The sequence below is a fragment of the Mustelus asterias genome, chromosome 29 (genome assembly GCF_964213995.1).
Source record: "Mustelus asterias chromosome 29, sMusAst1.hap1.1, whole genome shotgun sequence".
NCBI classification, from domain to species: Eukaryota; Metazoa; Chordata; class Chondrichthyes; order Carcharhiniformes; family Triakidae; genus Mustelus; species Mustelus asterias.
In genome coordinates this window covers 22,311,310-22,323,730 of record NC_135829.1, presented here as the reverse complement: position 1 = coordinate 22,323,730, position 12,421 = coordinate 22,311,310, and the positions used below count along the sequence as shown (strand labels likewise).

The 12,421-nt window shown below is 48.5% G+C and overlaps 1 protein-coding gene across 3 annotated transcripts in view; it reads left to right on the top strand.

Annotated features, from left to right (window-relative positions):
* The window catches only part of LOC144480581 (nuclear receptor ROR-alpha A), a 184,142-nt gene that overhangs the window by 107,843 nt on the left and 63,878 nt on the right, over window positions 1–12,421 (top strand). The window lies entirely within an intron of this gene.

The window sequence follows — 12,421 nt, the reverse complement described above, 5'->3', positions numbered from 1 at the left end:
GGCCTGACATACGATGAACGTCTGAGGATCGTGGGATTATATTCATTGGAGTTTAGGAGGTTGAGGGGAGATCTGATAGAAACTTACAAGATAATGAACGGCTTAGATAGGATGGACGTAGGGAAGTTGTTTCCATTAACAGGGGAGACTAGGACGCGGGGGCACAGCCTTAGAATAAAAGGGAGTCACTTTAGAACAGAGATGAGGAGAAATTTCTTCAGCCAGAGAGTGGTGGGTCTGTGGAATTCATTGCCACAGAGGGCTGTGGAGGCCGAGACGTTGAGCGTCTTCAAGACAGAAATTGATAAATTCTTGATTTCTCGAGGAATTAAGGGCTATGGGGAGAGAGCGGGTAAATGGAGTTGAAATCAACCATGATTGAATGGTGGAGTGGACTCGATGGGCCGAATGGCCTTACTTCCGCTCCTATGTCTTATGGTCTTATGGTCTTATGACCAGAAGCTGAACTGGACCCGGCCATTTGAATACTGTTGCTCCAAGAGCAGGTCAGAGGCTGGGAATATTGCAGCGAGTAACTCATCTCCTGACTCCTCAAAGCCTGTCCACCATCGACAAGGCACAAGTCAGGAGTGTGATGGAATATTCTCCATTTCCTGGATGAGTGCAGCTCCAACACTCAAGAAGCTCAACACCATCCAGGGCAAAGCAGCCCCACTTGATTGGCACCACATCCACCATCTTAAACATTCACTCCCTCCACCACCAATGCACAGTGGTGGCAGTATGTACCATGTACGCAATGCACTGCATTTGGTGTACTCACCAAGGTTCCTTTAACAGCACCTTCCAAACCCACGACCACTCCCACCGAGCAGGACAAGGGTAACAGATACCTGGGAATGCCAGCACCTGGATGTTCCTGACCAAGTCACTCACCATCCTGACTTGGAAATGTATCGCCTTCACTGTGCGGGGGTCAAAATCCTGGAATTCCCTCCCTAAAAGCACTCCCTCAGTAGTGCCCCTCTGACAGTGCAGCCCTCCCTCAGCACTGACCCTCTGACAGTGCGGCACTCACTCAGTACTGACCCTCTGACAATGCGGCACTCCCTCAGTACTAATCCTCTGACAGTGTGGCACTCCCTCAGCACTGACCCTCTGACAGTGCGGCACTCACTCAGTACTGACCCTCTGACAGTGCGGCACTCCCTCAGCACTGACCCTCTGACAGTGCGACACTCCCTCAGCACTGACCCTCTGACAGTGCGGCACTCCCTCAGCACTGACCCTCTGACAGTGCAGCCCTCCCTCAGTACTGACCCACTGACAGTGCGGCACTCCCTCAGCACTGACCCACTGACAGTGCAGCACTCACTCAGTACTGACGCTCTGACAGTGCGGCACTCTCTCAGTACTGACCCTCTGACAGTGCAGCCCTCCCTCAGCACTGACCCACTGACAGTGCGGCACTCACTCAGTACTGACCCTCTGACAGTGCGGCACTCTCTCAGTACTGACCCTCCGACAGTGCGGTACTCCCTCAGTACTGACCCTCCGACAGTGCGGTACTCCCTCAGTACTGACCCTCGGACAGTGCGGCACTCCCTCACTACTGATCCTCTGACAGTGCGGCACTCCCTCAGTACTGACCCTCTGACAGTGCAGCCCTCCCTCAGTACTGACCCACTGACAGTGCAGCACTCCCTCAGTACTGGCCCTCTGACAGTGCAGCACTCCCTCAGTACTGATCCTCTGACAGTTCAGCACTCCCTCAGTACTGACCCTCTGATAGTGCGGCACTCCCTCAGTACTGACCCTCTGACAGTGCGGCACTCCCTCAGTACTGACCCTCTGACAGTGCGGCACTCCCTCAGTACTGACCCTCTGACAGTGCGGCACTCCCTCAGTACTGACCCTCTGACAGTGCGGCACTCCCTCAGCACTGACCCTCTTACAGTGCGGCGCTCCCTCAGTACTGACCCTCTGACAGTGCGGCACTCCCTCAGTACTGACCCTCTGACAGTGCAGCACTCCCTCAGTACTGACCCTCTGACAGTGCGGCACTCCCTCAGTACTGACCCTCTGACAGTGCAGCACTCCCTCAATACTGACCCCTCTGACAGTGCAGCACTCCCTCAGTACTGACCCTCTGACAGTGCAGCACTCCCTCAGTACTGACCCTCTGACAGTACGGCACTCCCTCAGCACTGACCCTCTGACAGTGCGGCACTCCCTCAGTACTGACCCTCTGACAGTGCGGCACTCCCTCAGTACTGACCCTCTGACAGTGCAGCACTCCCTCAGTACTGACCCTCTGACAGTGCGGCCCTCCCTCAGCACTGACCCTCTTACAGTGCGGCGCTCCCTCAGTACTGACCCTCTGACAGTGCGGCACTCCCTCAGTACTGACCCTGTGACAGTGCAGCACTCCCTCAGTACTGACCCTCTGACAGTACGGCCCTCCCTCAGCACTGACCCTCTTACAGTGCGGCGCTCCCTCAGTACTGACCCTCTGACAGTGCGGCACTCCCTCAGTACTGACCCTGTGACAGTGCAGCACTCCCTCAGTACTGACCCTCTGACAGTGCGGCACTCCCTCAGTACTGACCCTCTGACAGTGCGGCACTCCCTCAGTACTGACCCTCTGACAGTGCGGCACTCCCTCAGTACTGACCCTCTGACAGTGCAGCACTCCCTCAGTACTGACACTCTGACAGTGCGGCACTCCCTCAGTACTGACCCTCTGACAGTGCAGCACTCCCTCAATACTGACCCCTCTGACAGTGCAGCACTCCCTCAGTACTGACCCTCTGACAGTGCGGCACTCCCTCAGTACTGACCATCTGACAGTGCGGCCCTCCCTCAGCACTGACCCTCTTACAGTGCGGCGCTCCCTCAGTACTGACCCTCTGACAGTGCGGCACTCCCTCAGTACTGACCCTGTGACAGTGCAGCACTCCCTCAGTACTGACCCTCTGACAGTGCGGCACTCCCTCAGTACTGACCCTCTGACAGTGCGGCACTCCCTCAGTACTGACCCTCTGACAGTGCGGCACTCCCTCAGTACTGACCCTCTGACAGTGCGGCACTCCCTCAGTACTGACCCTCTGACAGTGCGGCACTCCCTCAGTACTGACCCTCTGACAGTGCGGCACTCCCTCAGTACTGATCCTCTGACAGTGCGGCACTCCCTCTGTACTGACCCTCTGACAGTGCGGCACTCCCTCAGTACTGACCCTCTGACAGTGCAGCACTCCGTCATTTGCAGATAGGACTGTCGACCGGGGCAGTATTACATTCTCAAAGTTCTGAGTGTGTCGTCAGTCAGTTTAGTCCATGAGCATTTTGTTTCTAATCAGTTTAGTTCGATGGCCGCTGCCACCAGGGGGCATTTGCAATGTGACATTGTTACAGCCACTGTAATGGAATGTACAGGAGGTCCCAAATACACACACGGGATTTACTGATTGGGTACTGCTTGTAATGAAGATGTGATTGGCTTGTGGGGTTGGAGCCAGCTGTATCTCTTGCGCCAGAGTGATGATTGACCCCACGGTGCGTGTCAATGTGTGAGAGGCCCCCAGGGGCTTTGGAGTTATTTACAGCTCCAACTGTCTATTGTATGGATTGCAATGTGTAAAAGATGAAACACTGATTGGTGATTGGAATTCAGGGCACATGGTCCATCTGAACTTGAAAAACTGGAAGTCCTAAAACTAGCCGGGATTGCAGAGGGCAACTTGGTACAATTTGGGATCTGAAAATAGGGTCATCGCATCATAGAGGTCCACAGCACAGTAAAAGGCCCTTTGGCCCATCACATCTGCGCCAGTTGACAAAGACAAGCCACCTAACTATTCTCATCCCATCTGCCAGCACTTGACCCACAGTCTTGTCTGCCTTGGTATCACAAGTGCACATCTAAATACTTATAGAGTAATAGAGGTTTACAACATGGAAACAGGCCCTTCGGCCCAACTTGTCCATGCCATCCTTTTTTTAATTAACCCCTAAGCTAGTCCCAATTGCTCGCGTATGGCCCATAATCCTCTACACCCATCTTACCCATGTAGCTGTTTAAAAGGCAAAATTGTACCCGTCTCTACAGACACTTGCATCCTCTGTGTGAAAAAATTGCCCCTCTGGACCCTTTTGTGTCTCTCCCCTCTCGGCTTAAATTTATGCCCTCTAGTTTTAGACTCCTCTACTTTTGGGAAAAGATGTTGACTATATAGCTGATCTATGCCCCTCATTATTTTATGGACCTCTATCAAATCACCCCTAAGACTCCTACGCGCCAGAGAAAAAAGTCCCAGTCTATTCAGCCTCTCCTTATAACTCAAACCATCAAGTCCCGGTAGCATCCTAGTAAATATTTTCTGCACTCTTTCTAGTTTAATAATATCGTTTCCATAACAGGTGAGCAGAGCAGTATTATGAGGGTCTCTGCCTCCACCACCCTTCCAGGGAGTGAGTTCCAGACTCCCACCACCCTCTGGGTGAAAAGGTTTCTCCTCACATCCCCTCTAAATCTCCTGCCCTTACTGCGGCTAAAATGTTTGTAACTGATTAGTTTTGGATCGAATCCTTTCTATGTTTGGTCAGAGTGCAATTTTCTCCTCCCCCACCTCCCAGTCAAACTGAGACAGGCAACATCCTAAGCTCTGGAAACACGGGCCAGCTTTGAGCCTGGGAAAGAGGGAAATGTAACCTTCGAAGCTGGGCAGGACACTGTGGTAGATTTGATCATGTTAGTCAGATACACTGTGTGTAACGGCTCACACTGGAGGCGATAACAGTAACAGCTGCCGAACTCTGTCACTGACACCATTGAGTTCCCTGAAGCAACTCAAACAGCAAGAGAACCCTCATTGATCCTGAGTGGTGCTCTGTGCAACTGTGGGTGGCACAGTGGTTAGCGCTGCTGCTTCACAGCTCCAGGGACCCGGGTTCAATTCCGGCCTCGGGTCACTGTCTGTGTGGAGTTTGCACATTCTCCCCGTGTCTGCGTGGGTTTCCTCCGGGTGCTCCGGTTTTCTCCCACACTCCAACGATGTGCAGGTTAGTTGGATTGGCCATGCTAAATTGCCCCTTAGTGTCCAAAGATGTGCAGGTTAGGTGGATTGGCCACGCTAAATTGCTCCTTAGTGTCCAAAGATGTGCAGGTTAGGTGGATTGGCCATGGTAAACAACCCCTTAGTGTCCCAAGATGTGCAGGTTAGGGAGATTAGTGGGTTAAATGTGTGGAATTACAGGGATAAGTCTGGGTGAGATTGTTTTTGGTGCAGGCTCGATGGGCCAAATGGCCTCCTTCTGCACTATAGGGATTCAATTCTTTTGATTTGATTTGATTTATTTTTGTCACGTGCATTGGTATACAGGGAAAAGTATTGTTTCTTGCATGCTACACAGACAAAGCATACCGTTCATAGAGAAGGAAAGAAGAGAGTGCAGAATGTAGTGTTACAGTCATAGCTAGGGTGTAGAGAAAGATCAACTTAATGCAAGTTAGGTCCATTCAAAAGTCTGATGGCAGCAGGGAAGAAGCTGTTCTTGAGTCGGTTGGTACACGTCCTCCCATTTTTGTATATTTTCCCTGATGGAAGAAGGTGGAAGAGAGAATGTCCGGGGTGTGTGGGGTCCTTGATTATGCCGGCTGCTTTTCCGAGGCAGCGGGAAGTGTAGACAGAGTCAATGGATGGGAGGCTGGTTTGCGTGATGGACTGGGCTTCGTTCACGACCCTTTGTAGTTCCTTGCGGTCTTGGGCAGAGCAGGAGCCATACCAAGCTGTGATACAACCAGAAAGAATGCTTTCTATGGTGCATCTATGGAAGTTGGTGAGAGTTGTAGCTGACATGCCAAATTTCCTTAGTCTTCTGAGAAAGTAGAGGTGTTGGTGGACTTTCTTACCTATAGTGTCGGCATGGGGGGACCAGGACAGGTTGTTGGTGATTTGGACACCTAGAAACTTTCAAACTTGCCCTTGAAAAGCTCTGTTTGGCTTCTTCGAAACAACTTCCAACTTCCACTTGGGTTAAATCTGTGTCCTGTTCTCACATGGGTAAGAATACTACATACAAGAATATCCTATTATAGAAAGGATATTATTGAACTAGAAAGAGCGCAGAAAAGATTTACTGGGATGCTACTGGGACTTGATGGTTTGAGTTATAAGGAGAGGCTGGATAGACTGGGACTTCTTTTTCTGAAGCGTAGGAAGCTTAGGAGTGATCTTATAGAGGTCTATAAAATAGGGGGGCATAGATCGTCAATATCTTTTCCCAAAGGTAGAGGAGTATAAAACTAAAGGGCGTACGTTTAAGGTGAGAGGGGAGAGATACAAAAGGATCCAGAGGGGCAATTTTTTCACACAGAGGGTGGTGAGTGTCTGGAACAAGCTGCCAGAGGTAGTAGTAGAATTTTAAAAAGCATTTAGACAGTTACATGGGTAAGATGGGTATAGAGGGATATGGACCAAATGCAGGCAATTGGGACTAGCTTAGTGGTTAAAAAAGGGGCGACTTGGACAAGTTGGGCCGAAGGGCCTGTTTCCATGCTGTAAACCTCTATGACTCTATGACTACAGAATTAGGCATGGTTTGCATAATACGATGTTTGTTTATGTATTGTAAATGTCAGGAGAACCACAGGCTGACTGAGTGACATCCACTTACACTTTGCCCTGAGCACAGTTGAGTCCGACTGAAACCAAAGGTTTCAGTTTACAGTGGTCCCACTGGGAGCCTCAGTCAGTGCAGCAATTTTCAGAGCCACACTGCCACCTCTCGCTCTCCCCTAGCAACTGCTGGAAAAAACAAGAGAAGACGATTTTACTGAAACTATCCTGAGGGGATTCGATAGAATGGATCCTGAGAGGACGATAGCCCTTGTGGTGGAGCCTAGAACTAGTTTAACTGTTTCTCACTGTTTAAAAGCTGGGACTATCCCACTTGGGACGGAGATGAGGAGACATTTCTTTTCTCACAGAGTTGTTAGTCTTTGAAATACTCCCCCCCCCAGTGAGCTGTGGGGGCTGGGTCATTGATGATGTTTCAGGCTGAGGTAGATAGACTTTTGACAGACAAGGGAGTGAATGGTTATGGGAACGGGGGTGGGGGGGGAGGGGGGGGGGAGGAGGCAGGTGTTGAGGCCAATATCAGATCAGCCTTGATCATGTTGAATGGTGAAGCAGGCTCAAGAGGCTGAATGGGCTAACCTTGTGTGTAGGGGAGAGAGAGGGCTGGTGTACGGGACAATTTGTGTCTTCTGTTAACTAACCAATCTTCTGCCCTGAAGAAGGAGCGAGACTCCGAAAGCTTGTGCTGCCAAATGGACTTTAACCTGGTGTTGTGAGATGTCTTACCATGCCAATGTAGCCATGAGGTGGAGATGCCGGCGTTGGACTGGGGTGGGCACAGTAAGAAGTTTCACAACACCAGGTTAAAGTCCAGCAGGTTTATTTGGTATCACGAGCTTTCGGAGCGCTACTACTTCCTCAGGTGACTCACTTGTTGACGGAACAGTGCTCTGAAAGCTCGTGATACCAAAAACACCTGTTGGACTTTAACCTGGTGTTGTGAGACTTCTTACCATGCCAATGTAGGCATGCTCTGGTTGCACTGGCAGAGGTATGTGTGGGTGGAGAGTTTGATAGGCAGATGTTAAAGATGGAGGAGTTTCAGTTGTGTTGCCATTACCTGCACAATTCACAATGTTCAAAATTCTTTCCTCTTTTAAGTCATGCGATTGGTCTGTGGCCAGGTTAGATGTGACTAGTGCGGTTGATGGAGGGGAACTGGTGGATGTGGTGTTTTTGGATTTCCAAAAGGCGTTTGATAAGGTGCCTCACAAAAGGTTGCTGAAGAAGATTGGGTCACAAGGAGTTGGGGGTAGGGTGTTAGCGTGCATTGGGGATTGGCTATCCGACAGGAAGCAGAGAGTCGGAATAAATGGGTGCTTTTCTGGTTGGCGGATGGTAACTAGTGGCGTGCCGCAGGGATCGGTACTGGGGCCTCAACTATTTACCATTTATATAGACGATCTGGAGGAGGGGACTGAGTGTAGGGTAACAAAGTTGCAGATGACACAAAGATAAGTGGAAAAGTGAATCGTGTGGAGGGCGTAGAAGGTCTGCAGAGAGATTTGGACAGGCTAAGTGAGTGGGCGAGGATCTGGCAGATGGAGTATAACGTTAACAAATGCGAGGTTATTCACTTTGGAAGAAATAATAGCAAATTGGATTATTATCTAAATGGAAAAAAATTACAACATGCTACTGTACAAAGGGACCAATGAGACGCAAAACCCAGTCTGCAGGTGCAACAGGTGATCAAGAAAGTAAATGGGATGTTGGCCTATATCGCAAGGGGGATAGAATATAAAAGCAGAGATGTCTTGCTGCATCTGTACAGGGCATTGGTGTGGCCGCAGCTGGAATACTGTGTGCAGTATTGGTCCCCTTATTTGCGGAAGGATATATTGGCCTTGGAGGGAGTGCAGAGAAGGTTCACCAGGTTGATACCAGAGATGAGGGGTGTTGATTATGAGGAGAGACTGAGCAGATTGGGTTTGTACTCGTTGGAATTTAGAAGGCTGAGGGGGGATCTTATAGAGACCGATTAGATAATGAAGGGGCTGGATAGGGTAGAGATGGAGAGATTCATTCCACTTAGAAAGGAAACTAGAACTAGAGGGCACAGCCTCAAAATAAAGGGAGGTCAGTTTAGGACAGAGTTGAGGAGGAACTTCTTCTCTCAGAGGGTGGTGAATCTCTGGAATTCTCTGCCCACTGAAGTGGTGGAGGCTACCTCGTTGAATATGTTTAAGTCACGGATAGATGGATTCCTGATCGGTAAGGGAATTAGGGGTTATAGGGATCAGGCGGGTAAGTGGAACTGATCCACTTCAGATCAGCCATGATCTTATTGAATGGCGGGGCAGGCTCGAGGGGCTAGATGGCCTACTCCTGCTCCTATTTCTTATGTTCTTATGGTCTTATGTGCCTGGTCACGATTGTAAAGGAACTCCAAACTCCCAATGTTTGGTGGTGTGGCTGTCAGGGCTACATCTGGCAAAGACTATTCAAACAACACTCACTGTCTGGACATCACTGGCGAGGAGGACAGATAATCCTTGTGAAAGGGTTAATAATCACACTAGTTTAAAAATCATATAAGCTGCTATGAGAACAACCGCAGGTCTTTATTAAAGCAGACACAGATAAGCTTCAAGAGATGCAACCCCAGAATACAGGTTTGTTTATCTAACAAAGTCCCTTAGTCTGATAGAGTTCATTAAATCAGACATCCGGGCATGGGAGAGACAATTGATATCTTCAAACCCAAACACAAACTTAAGAACAACATGTAATAAGTTTTAAGTTTATTTATTATTGTCACAAGTAGGCTTGCATTAACACTGCAATGACGTTACTGTGAAAATTCCCTCGTCGCCACACTCCGGCGCCTCTTTGGGTACAAAGAGGGAAAATTTAGCATGGCCAATGCACCTAACCAGCACGTCTTTCGGACTGTGGGAGGAAACTGGAGCACCCAGAGGAAACCCACGCAGACACGGGAAGAAGTGCAAACTCCACACAGACCGTGACCCAAGCCGGGAATCGAACCCGGGTCCCTGACACTGTGAGGCAGCCGTGCTAACCGCTAGATAATTGATCATAGAATCCTACAGTGCAGAAGGAGGCTATTTGGCCCATCGAATCTGCATCGACAACAGTCTCACCTCGGCCCTATCCCTGTAACCCCACGTATTTACCCTGCTAATCCCTCTAATCTATGCATCCCAGGGAACTAAGGGGCAATTTAGCATGGGCAATCATGCACTGGGCACTGTGCCACCATGCTGTATATATCCGTGTAACAGTGATGTATTAGGTCAGCTCGCATGTTCAAACCTTCACACTGATTGGATATTATAATTAAGGAGACATGGAATAGTACTGATTAGTTGTAAACATTTGTATCTCATACATGATGTAACCTTAATCAATAGTTGTGAGTGGATATAAATAACTCCTATACAAATGTAACCCTTTGATTGGTATATGTTCATGAGTTGTAATGGAATCTGGAAGTATATCTGTTTGTGTAAACCTGTATTCGGCACTCTGGCTCACCAACAGCTGTCCATACTCGGCTCCCTGCTATAACTTATATAATAAACTGCTGATTTAAAACTCCGAAACTTGGTCTAGCTACTTGAAGGGAACAAACTCTGGATAAAATAAAGGGTTGAAAACCAAGAGCCCCGCAACACTTGTTGCCATTGTCCCAGTTACAAACAGTGCCTATGTGAAAACTCCCCCAGCTCCCTGCACCCACCCATCCACCCCTTCCCAAATGGATGTACACCCATATAAACAACCCCCATGGGTATGGACATCCTGGTAAACAGAATTTTGCAAAGTACTCAATGAGTTAGTATTTACTGTCAGTGGTCATGGAGGGGCATTTGCCATTAATAATGGAAAAACTGTCCACAAAAGTCACGTCATTGCAGTGAAGTGGACTTTCCCTTTCCTAAGTGCAGTTTCGATCTGGTGCCAAGTCAAGGGGATCTCCAGGCATCCAACAATAGTGATATCATCAAGCAGATAAACAACAAATCACATTGAAGTATTGTCATAGACAGCAAAACAGGAAGTTAGGGCCAGGACGGTGGCACAGTGGTTTGCGCTGCTACCTCACAGCACCAGCGACCTGGGTTCGATTCCTGGCTTGGGTAACTGTCTTTGTGGAGTCTGCATGTTCTCCCCGTGTCTGCATGGGTTTCCTCTGGGAGTTCCAGTTTCCTCCCACAGTCTGAAAGACATGCCGGTTAGGTGCATTGCCCATGCTAAATTCTCCCTCAGTGTACCCGAACAGGTGTCGGAGTGTGGCGATTGTGGGGGATTTTCACAGTAGCTTCATTGCAGTGTTAATGTAAACTTACTTGTGAGGGTGGTGGGGGCCTGGAATGCACTGCCAAGTGAGGTGGTTGAGGCAGACACGTTAGTGACATTTAAGACTTATCTGGATAGACACATGAACAGGCGGGGAATAGAGGGATATAAGTGGTTGATTTAGATATGACAACGATCGACGCAAGCTTGGAGGGCTGAAGGGCCTGTTCCTGTGCTGTACTGTTCTTTGTCAATGAATAAACTTAAAAAGAAAAAGATAACTGAAACCATATTTCAAAAAAATTACAAATGGAGTATGAAATTATCGACACAATGGTATATCGTGAAAAACATTACAAGTAAAAGTTATTTCAGTCTTTTAAAATATGTGGAATTTCTTGTCATAATGGAGAAAGCTATTCTTTCAGGTCCAATGAAACTTTATAGCAATAATCATTCCATTAAAAGCTCTGATACACCTCATTAACTTTCAAACTTTTTCAAGGATTTTACAGCAAGACTAAGTACAGGAATGAAATGTTTCAGTAATCACTCTGACCACTGTTGGTCAGAGTGTTCCATATTAGACAAGAGATCTTGGGTGATAAGTTCGGAAAGCCAGCGTCTTATGCTTTGCAATGCAGTTTTGATATGGACACTCAATCAATGATCGATTATCCATTGATTGTGATCTTGGGGGATTTCAGCAGCGTCCTCACTGGAGCAATCACTGACTTCTGGACTTTCACCTTATTCTATGCAAGTCTGGACCCCAGAAGTTGCCCTCAGTTTCAAAGGAGCAATGATGGTGAATGCTGACAGTTTCATCATCAATGCTGATGTGAAATTCAGCCTCTTGAATGAGAAATTGGACTGTTGTTCAAATTTACCAACTCTGACACTTCTTCCCTTCAACACTGTCCCTTCACACCATCACCAAACTCTCTTAAGCACGGTGGCACAGTGGTTAGCACTGCTGTCTCACAGCGCCAGGGTTCCGGGTTCAATTCCGGCCTCCGTTGACTGTCTGTGTGCAGTTTGCACATTCTCCCCATGTCTGCGTGGGTTTCCTCCGAGTGCTCCGGTTTCCTCCCACACTCGAAAGATGTGCAGCTTAGGTGGATTGGCCGTGCTAAATTGTCTCTTAGTGTCGCAGGGTGTGTAGGTTAGGGGGACTAGCCATGCTAAATTGCCCCCTAGTATCCAAAGATGTGTAGGTTAGGGGGAATGGCCATGCTAAATTGCCCCCTAGTATCCAAAGATGTGTAGGTTAGGGGGAATGGCCATGCTAAATTGCCCCTTAGTGTCCCAGGATGTTAGAAGGATTAGCGGGGTATTATGTGCGGTTACGGTGATAATGCACGGGTGGGATTATTGTCGGTGCAGGCTTGATGGGCCGAATGGCCTCCTTGTGTACTGGAGGGATTCTATGATCTGATAGCAATCTGACAGCATGATTTTGTGACTAAATTCAGTCTAATGTAATTAAAAACTAGAAGTTGCCTCACAGAATGGGACCAGGTCAGAGTGTTCCATATTAGACAAGAAATCTTGAATGA